At 36.7% G+C, this 9,758-nt stretch overlaps 1 non-coding gene across 1 annotated transcript; it reads right to left on the bottom strand.

The window, feature by feature from the left end:
* Positions 1 to 9,403: 9,403 nt before the first annotated feature.
* LOC148549793 (small nucleolar RNA R71) lies at positions 9,404 to 9,511 on the bottom strand. The gene has a single exon (XR_015898940.1). It is a non-coding gene; the product is annotated as a small nucleolar RNA R71 (small nucleolar RNA).
* Positions 9,512 to 9,758: the final 247 nt, after the last annotated feature.

The raw sequence follows: 9,758 nt of genomic DNA, 5'->3' as shown, positions 1-9,758 counted from the left end.
ACAGCAAGTAAAGCAAGTAGCAGATAATCTTAAATAGTCACAAAGGCAAACTAAGTACAATATGCACACCCAAACAATGTCACATAAATGCATATGATACATGCCTGTTCCTAGTGGCTGATGATATCATCTGTCGGTTATAGAGCCAACCCGACAAGTCCTGGTAGCTAATCATTGGACTGTCCCTCTGTCGTGTCTCCCCAACTCGAGTTATACTCAATATAAACTTGATCATAATCATAATCCATATCCATCACCCTCACTGGTGAATATTTATGGGGGTGAGCTCATCCGAGGCTTTCACAGTGCCCGGCCACCTTGACGACATAGGGCCAAAAGAGCTTCGAGTCTCAACCTGGAGCACGTGGTGGCTAGCCACTGCTTTCTCCTAGGAAAACTCTTATCTCCGATAGTGGAAGTGCAACATTCACATTTATCAATGATTCAGCATATACATGCATTCAATCTCATCCATGGATCAACATCCATCTCAGCCATCCGGCTCACAGTTCAGTCTAGAACTAGCCAATATTCATATCATACACAGCCATCCGGCTCACGGTTCAATCCAGAACCAACCAATATTTATAATCATGCACAGCCATTCCGGCTCACAACAAAACAACACTTCCACATTCAACATCATCAATTCATAAAATCGGCATTTAAGCCATAAATCACTTTTTCCCAAATCATTTCACTTTGAAATCAAGTTTCAACTCTTTTCAGACTTGGCTTTAAAGATCTCATTTCTCAAATCATCTCAGGCTCATAAGCCACTTTTACTCAAGGTAAATTCCCCTTTTAAAACCATGCCACTCTCGGCATCCTCTTTTCAAAACTTCCATAACCATGGAAAGTTAAAGATTCATTTTGAAACATTCAAAATCATCCATCCAACAATGGGATTTTATAACAAAGTTTCTCAGCAAGGTCCCAAGTCCTTAGGGGAGAATAGCATAACTCATTTCACCAAATTCATTTAAAATCATTAAAACCTTGGCTTTCCGATTTGAGTAATAAAATAGGATCTAAGCCAAACCGAGTCACGTAATCATTTACTTCATTCAAGCCGTTTTCTTTACTTAGGCAAAACCAACTTCAACCCCCATGATAAATTCTAGAACGTTTCAACTGTTCAAAATTGTTTTAGTCTTGCAAGAATTCAAAGTTCAAAGAGTACTTAAAACTTTTCCCAAAACATTTCAAAATGAAACTTGTTAATAGACATTTAGGTTCTTTCAACATCATTGAAACTCCTCTAATTGAAACCCTCAAGTCAAATTCAAAGGCATTGCCCTTGTCACATTTAAAATAGCTTTAAAACATAAGTTTCATCTAAATAACTTTCTCCTAAAAAAGATACAATGCCTTTCTTAAGAAGCAAAACTAAATCACAATTCCCTCTTTAATAATTCATTTCAAAAGCATGAATCATCCTTTTCTTGATATTTCAACTAAAATAGTAGAAGCCTTCAGCTCATCATTTTTCCCAGACAACATTTCAATAAAGACTCGGATTTTATAGAAATTTCGGCAGCATCTCCCCTAAAACTTGGACTTTGCCACCCGGTCCGGGTCCCAACAAAACCATTCCACAATCTTTTTCCAACAGCCCAGAATCCAAAATCAATTCAAAGGCAAGCCAAAATCCAACAGTTAATCTCAATACCATATTTCAAGAAAACCGTTTCAAAAATCAAATCATTATCAGCCGAATAAACTCATTTCTAAAGTTTCAAAGAAACGGTTCAGTAACAATCATTCATCAAAAACCAGATCATTTAAAGCAAGCCAGGCTGAATTCAAGAGTGGATTCTATTTTTCACATTCTCAATAAAATTAACTCAATTCAATTATCAACGGATTAAACTCGATCTCAAAGCTTTAAAAGAATCAACTTGAAAAGCATTTTTTTTCACAAAACCACACAACAATTCAATCAACAGACGTTCATAATCAACCAAGGCAAATCAAGCCATACATAAGGCCGATACAATCACCAAATACACATTCTCTCACATCAGTATCCATATGTAATAATTCCAATATATAAGAATATAGTTTTTGGAAAGCGCCCCTACCTCAAAATGCAAATCCATAACCCAAACTCCTCATCAAGTCCTTTCCGCCTCAACCCGAATTGACAACAACCAAAACCTCAGCTCCCAGCCACTTTCACAATAACCATATCAACACTATTCGCAACATATAATAATCAGGACTCGACCCCACGTTACCAAAACTCATATTCATTAAACAAACACAACAAAATACTAACGCGAGGCTTTCCAAAACATACTTACTTACCGAAGAAGGAACTGCTGAACCGAACAGTGGCGGTCTCTTGAACCGGTTCGGCGGCAGCCCGTCATCCACCTCAAGCGACAGCGGCGACCGGACGTTGGTAACTGAAACCCACAAACAGAGGCGATAAAGCTTCCGGAATCTTAAACGAATGAAAACCAAATTCAAAGCCCTTACCGATAGAGTTTTCCGACGACGGCAGAAGTAGCCAGAGGCTCCGGCGGTGGTCCCGGAAGTCACAGAATGACTCCCGGCGGTCAGTGTCACAGAGACGCAGCTCCCTTGCCCGGCAGCGGCACCTGTGGCGGCCTGAACACTCTTCTAGCTGCAGTTCAGCTTGCCATCACCCGCAGCGGCGAGCTCAGATGGTGGCGGACACAACCCTCCTCCTCCTTACTCGTTCCGATCTCCCTCTCTCCAGCGGTGACGCAGGTGGATTCCTTTCCCGTCACAGCACCCTTCGTGCGCCGTTTCCCCTGGTTCCCTTTCCCAGACGTGTTCTCTTCCCCAGCAGCGGCGAAACTACACCTCCTCCCAGCCTCAGACGCGAGTTCTCCCTCTCCTTCACTCATCATGCTCGACGGCGACTACAGCCCCTTTCAGAACAGCGACGGTGGCGAGGTGAGAAGTAGCGCCCTCTCCTCCTCTTCGCGGCGGCTTTATCGGCGACAAAAGTAGCGCCGTTGGAGGACATGGAAGTAGTGGCGGCCGAACAAGAACGCGATGAGGCTGAGGACGAATGGCGGCGACGAACCGAGGTGGTGGCTCCCTGGACGACAGCGGCGCGGTAATGACTCGCAGGCCTGACAACGATGACGCGACGGCGACGCTCCTCCCTCCTCTCTTCCTTCTTTCCTTCTCCCTGTGTCCCTCACTCCACTTCCCTTTCTGTTTCGTTCTTTCCCTCTTCTAGTGGCTGGGTGTGTGTGTGTTTAGAGTAGAGAGGGTAGCAGCTGCGGCTGCTTGGGTTTTGGGGGCTAGGGCTTCATTTTTGAAACTTAGGGTTAGGGGTACTTTTGTAATTTCAAATAAAAGTAGGGGTAACATAGTAATTAGGAATAAATTTTAATCCAACAAAATTAATGTATAGAAATACTATTTGCTCATCAATTTTACAAATTATTTTCAATAAAATGTCCCAACCAAATAATTAGAAATAATATACTTAATTTCTTCATTTTCCAAAATAGCAGTATTAATATTTAAAATATTAATTACTTAGTTTAAATCATATAAAATTCTTATTATTTCATAACTATCAACTTTATACTTTAAATATAGAAAATAATCCAATAATTATAAAATTGGATAATAATCATAACTCATCTCAAATTCAATAAATCAAAACTTGCCTTAATTATCTTTAATAAAATAATTTCTGAAATTAAGGCTATAAATAACTATAGGATTTGAGACTTGATGATAATAAGACTTTTCAAAAGTTCTGGGTCTTACACAATTCAACTAAAACAATAAGATAATTCACCCTCGGTCAATTAAAAAGAGTCAGAACACATAAATACACCCAAAATTTTCCACTTTACATCCAAATATTCCTGATTTACACTTGAAAATCTGATATAAAATGCAACAGATTCATCAAAACTACTACATTACATACAATTCAAACAATCAACAATGAACAACAAAATTCACAGGTAAGATTCACAACGTTATTCACATCCAGAAATCATAAACTACTAACAAAAATATTAACTGTTATTGAACCTCACCTCAATGACTTCATTGGATTCAAATTCAAAATCCACTTCGCTATGGTTGAGTTGACAATCTGAACTTGAATCATTCATTATCTGCAAAACGAATTCAGAGCTTGATTTTAAAACAATTTCAGAGCTTGATTTAAAAAACAATGAAAATCGAGAAGAACGAAAAAAGAGAATACAGAGAGAAACGCACGAAAACGCCGAAAGAGAACGCAGAGAAAATGAACGAAAAATGCAAAGATAATTTGAAAAAGAAAACAAAATCCTTTAGAAAAAGGAAGTTAGATATTCACGTGTTGATTGAAAAATCTGTTAAATTAGAAAGGCACGTGGAATAGACGTGAGAGAATTAATCACCCAATGGCTTATTTGTACAATGTGTACAATGGGCTATATGAGTTACAAAATGAACATCACCCATAATATTCATAAAACCACTCATCCCAAAAGCTTAAGCTAATTTTAGGGTTCACCAAGGATCAAACTCTTGACCTTTCGGATCTAGAGCTCTAATACCATGTCATGATACCACTCATCCCAGAGGCTTACGCTGATGGGAAAAGGTAACACTAATGGTTATATCTCTAATACTCCCTAAACCTCCATTGTACGCATTGTACAAATATTCCATTGGCTCCCTATACTTTCCCTTCTAATATTTAGTGTCTCTTGAACAATCTGTTATTAGCAATGAACACACATAAATAGCTAGCAACAATGAAATTTTGTAAGGATATTTCAAGAAATATATAATAAGCCTCTTTTCCCTGTCAATAGTTTGGTCTGAAAAGAAGTGCATCTTCTAAAATAAGTGAAAAAGGAAAATTTATCATCAATAATAAATGAAAAAGGAAAATTTTTCATACACTGAAAAGAAGTGCATCTTCTAAAATAATTCTTGTATTCTTTTTTGAGGTCAACAAAAATTAAATTTTTTCTATATCAATTAATTTTTTAAAATTATATTTTTATTCTAAATTCTAATTTTAAATTTCAAATCTTAGAAATTTGAGTTAAACTATTAGTTTTATAATAAAAATTAATTAGATTCAATTATGAAAAAAAAAAAAACTTCACGTCAGAGATGGAATATAATAATAAATAAATTTCACATTAGTCTTGGTCACTTTCCAACTCTCCATCATCATTAATAGTTTGGAGGTTGATGAGCGGATAATTTATACGCTTTTTGGCATTGTTTTTAGTATGTTTTTAGTAGGATCTAGTTACTTTTAGGGATGTTTTCATTAGTTTTTTTATGTTAAATTCACATTTCTAGACTTTACTATGAGTTTGCGTATTTTTCTGTGATTTCAGGTATTTTCTGACTGAAATTGAGGGACTTGAGCAAAAATCAGATTCAAAGGTTGAAGAAGGACTGCTGATGCTGTTGGATTCTGACCTCCCTGCACTCAAAGTGAATTTTCTGGAGCTACAGAACTCGAAATGGCGCGCTTCCAATTGCGTTGGAAAGTAGACATCCAGGGCTTTCCAGCAATATATAATAGTCCATATTTTGCCCAAGTTTAGACGATGTAAACTGGCATTCAACGCCAGCTCTCTACCCAATTCTGGAGTTCAGCGCCAGAAAGGGATCAAAAACCATAGTTGAACGCCAGAAATGGATCAAAACCTGGCGTTCAACTCTACAAATGGCCTCTGCACGTGGAAAGTTAAAGCTCAGCCCAAGCACACACCAAGTGGGCCCCGGAAGTGGATTTATACATCAATTACTTACTTCTGTAAACCCTAGTAGCTAGTTTATTATAAATAGGACCTTTTACTATTGTATTAGGCATCTTTGATCAGTTGTATGCTATCTTAGATCACGTTTGAGGGCTGGCCTCTCGGCCATGCCTAGACATCCACTTATGTAATTTTAACGGTAGAGTTTCTACACCCCATAGATTAAGGTGTGGAGCTCTGCTGTTCCTCAAAGATTAATGCAAAGTACTACTATTTTCTATTCAATTCATCTTGTTTTGCTTCTAAGATACCCATTCGTACTTCAATCTAAATGTGATGAACGTGACAATCATCACCATTCCCTATGAACGCGTGCCTGACAACCACTTCCGTTCTACCTTTGACTGAATGAGTATCTCTTAGATTTCTTAATCAGAATCTTCGTGGTGTAAGCTAGAATGATGGCGGCATTCAAGAGAATCCGGAAAGTCTAAACCTTGTCTGTGGTATTCCGAGTAGGATTCAATGAATGAATGACTGTGACGAGCTCCAAACTCGCGATTGCTGGGCGTTAGTGACATACGCAAAAGGATAGTAAATCCTATTCCAGCATGATCGAGAACCGACAGATGAATAGCCGTGCCGTGACAGGGTGCGTTGACCATTTTCACTGAGAGGATAAGATGAAGGCATTGACAAGGGTGATGCCTCCAGACGATTAGCCGTGCCGTGACAGGGCATTGGATCATTTTCCCGAGAGATGACCGAAAGTAGCCATTGACAGTGGTGATGTATCACATAAAGCCAGCCATGGAAAGGAGTAAGACTGATTGGATGAAGATAGCAGGAAAGCAGAGGTTCAGAGGAACGAAAGCATCTCCATTCGCTTATCTGAAATTCTCACCAATGATTTACATAAGTATTTCTATCCCTATTTTATTATATTATTTTCGAAAACTCCATAACCATTTGATATCCGCCTGACTGAGATTTACAAGGTGACCATAGCTTGCTTCATACCGACAATCTCCGTGGGATTCGACCCTTACTCACGTAAGGTATTACTTGGACGACCCAGTGCACTTGCTGGTTAGTTATGCGAAGTTGTGAAGATATGTTTAGACCATGGTTCTGTGCATCCGTTTTTGGTGCCATTGCCGGGGAATCAATTTTGAACAACAATTCACAACCTGAGTAGCAATTTCGCATACCAAGTTTTTGGCGCCGTTGCCGGGGATTGTTTGAGTTTGGACAACTAACGGTTCATCCTGTTGCTCAGATTAGGTAATTTTCTTTTTGTTTTCTTTTCAAAAAAAAAATTTTCAAAAATATTTCAAAAAATTTTCTCATCTGTTTTCGAAAAAAAAAAATAAAAATGTTTTCATAAATTTATTCAAAATTTTTAAGAATGAATTCTAGTGTTTCATGAAGCATGTGAAGCCTGGCTGGCTGTAAAGCCATGTCTAAATTCTTTTGGACTGAGGCTTCCAACCATCAGCTGTTACACGACTGAAGGGTATGTCAGGCATGTCATGTCTGAATTACATGCTGAAGCTTGACTGGCCATTGGCCATGTCTAGTGTTTTGGACTGGAGCTTTCATTGAAAGCTTGGCTGGCTAGTGAGCCATGTCTAATTCCTAGACTGAAGCTTTAGACTAACATGGCAAGATTCCTGGAATTCATATTAAAAATTTTAGAATCCTTATTTTTCTTTTTCAATTAATTTTTCGAAAAATCCAAAAAAAAATTTAGAAAATCATAAAAATAAAAAATATCTTGTGTTTCTTGTTTGAGTCTTGAGTCATATCATAAGTTTAGTGTCACTTACATATGCATCTTGCATTTTTCGAAAATTTCATGCATTCATAGTGTTCTTCATGATCTTCAGGTTGTTCTTGGTGAGTCTTCTTGTTTGATCTTGATGATTTTTTGTTTTGTGTTGTATGTTGTTTTTCATATGCATTCTTGAATTCTTAGTGTCTAAGCATTAAAGAATTCTAAGTTTGGTGTCTTGCATGTTTTCTTTGCATTAAAAATTTTTCAAAATTGTGTTCTTGATGTTCATCATGATCTTCATAGTGTTCTTGGTGTTCATCTTGACATTCATAGTGTTCTTGCATGCATTCCTTGTTTTGATTCAAAAATAAAAGAGAAAAACATGAAAATGATGTTTTTAATTTTTTCTCTTGCATCATAAAAATTCAAAAAATCAAAAAAATATCTTTCCCTTTTTCTCTCATCAAATTCGAAAATTTGAGTTGACTTTTTCAAAAATTTTTAAAATCAAGTTGTTTCTTATGAGTCAAATCAAATTTTCAATTTGAAAATCTTATCTTTTTCAAAATCTTTTTCAAAAATCAAATCTTTTTCAAATTTCTTAGTTATTTTCGAAAATTCCAAAAATATTTTTCAAAAATATTTTTCTTATTTTTATATCAAATTTTCAAAAATAACAATAACAATTAATGTTTTGATTCAAAAATTTCAAGTTTGTTACTTGCTTGTTAAGAAAGATTCAAACTTTAAGTTCTAGAATCATATCTTGTGATTTCTTGTGAATCAAGTCATTAATTGTGATTTTTAAAAATCAAATCTTTTTCAAAAACTAATTTCTATCATATCTTTTCAAAAATATCTTCTCATCATATCTTTTTCAAAAATTTGATTTCAAAATATCTTTTCTAACTTCCTAACTTCTTATCTTTTCAAAATTTGTTTCAACTAACTAACTAACTTTTTATTTGTTTCTTACCTTTTTCAAAACCACCTAACTAACTCTCTCTCTCTATTTTCGAAAATATCTTCCCCCTTTTTCAAAAATTTCTTTTTAATTAACTAATTATTTTATTTTTATTTTGAATTTTCGAAAAAAAAAAAACTACTAACCTTTTTCAAAAACTATTTTCAAAAATCAACTAACTCTTTTTCAAAAATTATTTTCGAAAATTCTCCCTCTTCCATCTTATTCTATTCATTTATTCATCTACTAACATCTCATCTCACATCTCTACCCTCCTCACAGTTGTGTTTCTTCCATTACATTACATTCTTTATCTCCCTCTTTTCTTCCACTCACAAAGGGATCCCTATACTGTGGTATAAAGGAACTCTATTATTATTATTTTTTCTGTGCCCTCTTCTTTGTCATATGAGCAGGAGCAAGGACAATAATATTCTTGTTAAAGCAGATCCGGAACCTGAAAGGACTCTGAAGAGAAAATTAAGAGAAGCTAAATTACAACAATCCAGAGAGAACCTTTCAGAAATTTTCGAACAGGAAGAGGAGATGGCAACCGAAAATAATAATAATGCAAGGAGGATGCTTGGTGACTTTACTGCACCAAATTCCAATTTACATGGAAGAAGCATCTCCATTCCTGCCATTGGAGCAAACAATTTTGAGCTGAAACCTCAGCTAGTTTCTCTAATGCAGCAGAACTGCAAGTTTCATGGACTTCCATCTGAAGATCCTTTTTAGTTCTTAACTGAATTCTTGCAGATCTGTGATACTGTTAAGACTAACGGAGTAGATCCTGAAGTCTACAGGCTCATGCTTTTCCCATTTGCTGTAAGAGACAGAGCTAGAATATGGTTAGACTCTCAACCTAAGGATAGCCTGAACTCTTGGGATAAGCTGGTCAAGGCTTTCCTAGCCAAGTTCTTTCCTCCTCAAAAGCTGAGCAAGCTTAGAGTGGATGTTCAAACCTTCAGACAAAAAGAAGGTGAATCCCTCTATGAAGCTTGGGAGAGATACAAAGGACTAACCAAAAAGTGTCCTTCTGACATGCTTTCAGAATGGACCATCCTGGATATATTCTATGATGGTCTGTCTGAGTTATCCAAGATGTCATTGGACACTTCTGCAGGTGGATCCATTCACCTAAAGAAAACGCCTGCAGAAGCTCAAGAACTCATTGACATGGTTGCAAATAACCAGTTCATGTACACTTCTGAAAGGAATCCTGTGAACAATGGGACGCCTATGAAGAAGGGAGTTCTTGAGGTTGATACTCTGAATGCCATATTGGCTCAGAACA

The sequence above is a fragment of the Arachis ipaensis genome, chromosome B8 (genome assembly GCF_059453495.1).
Source record: "Arachis ipaensis isolate K30076 ecotype BB chromosome B8, ASM5945349v1, whole genome shotgun sequence".
Taxonomy (NCBI): Eukaryota; Viridiplantae; Streptophyta; class Magnoliopsida; order Fabales; family Fabaceae; genus Arachis; species Arachis ipaensis.
This window is presented reverse-complemented; position numbering and strand designations above follow the sequence as displayed.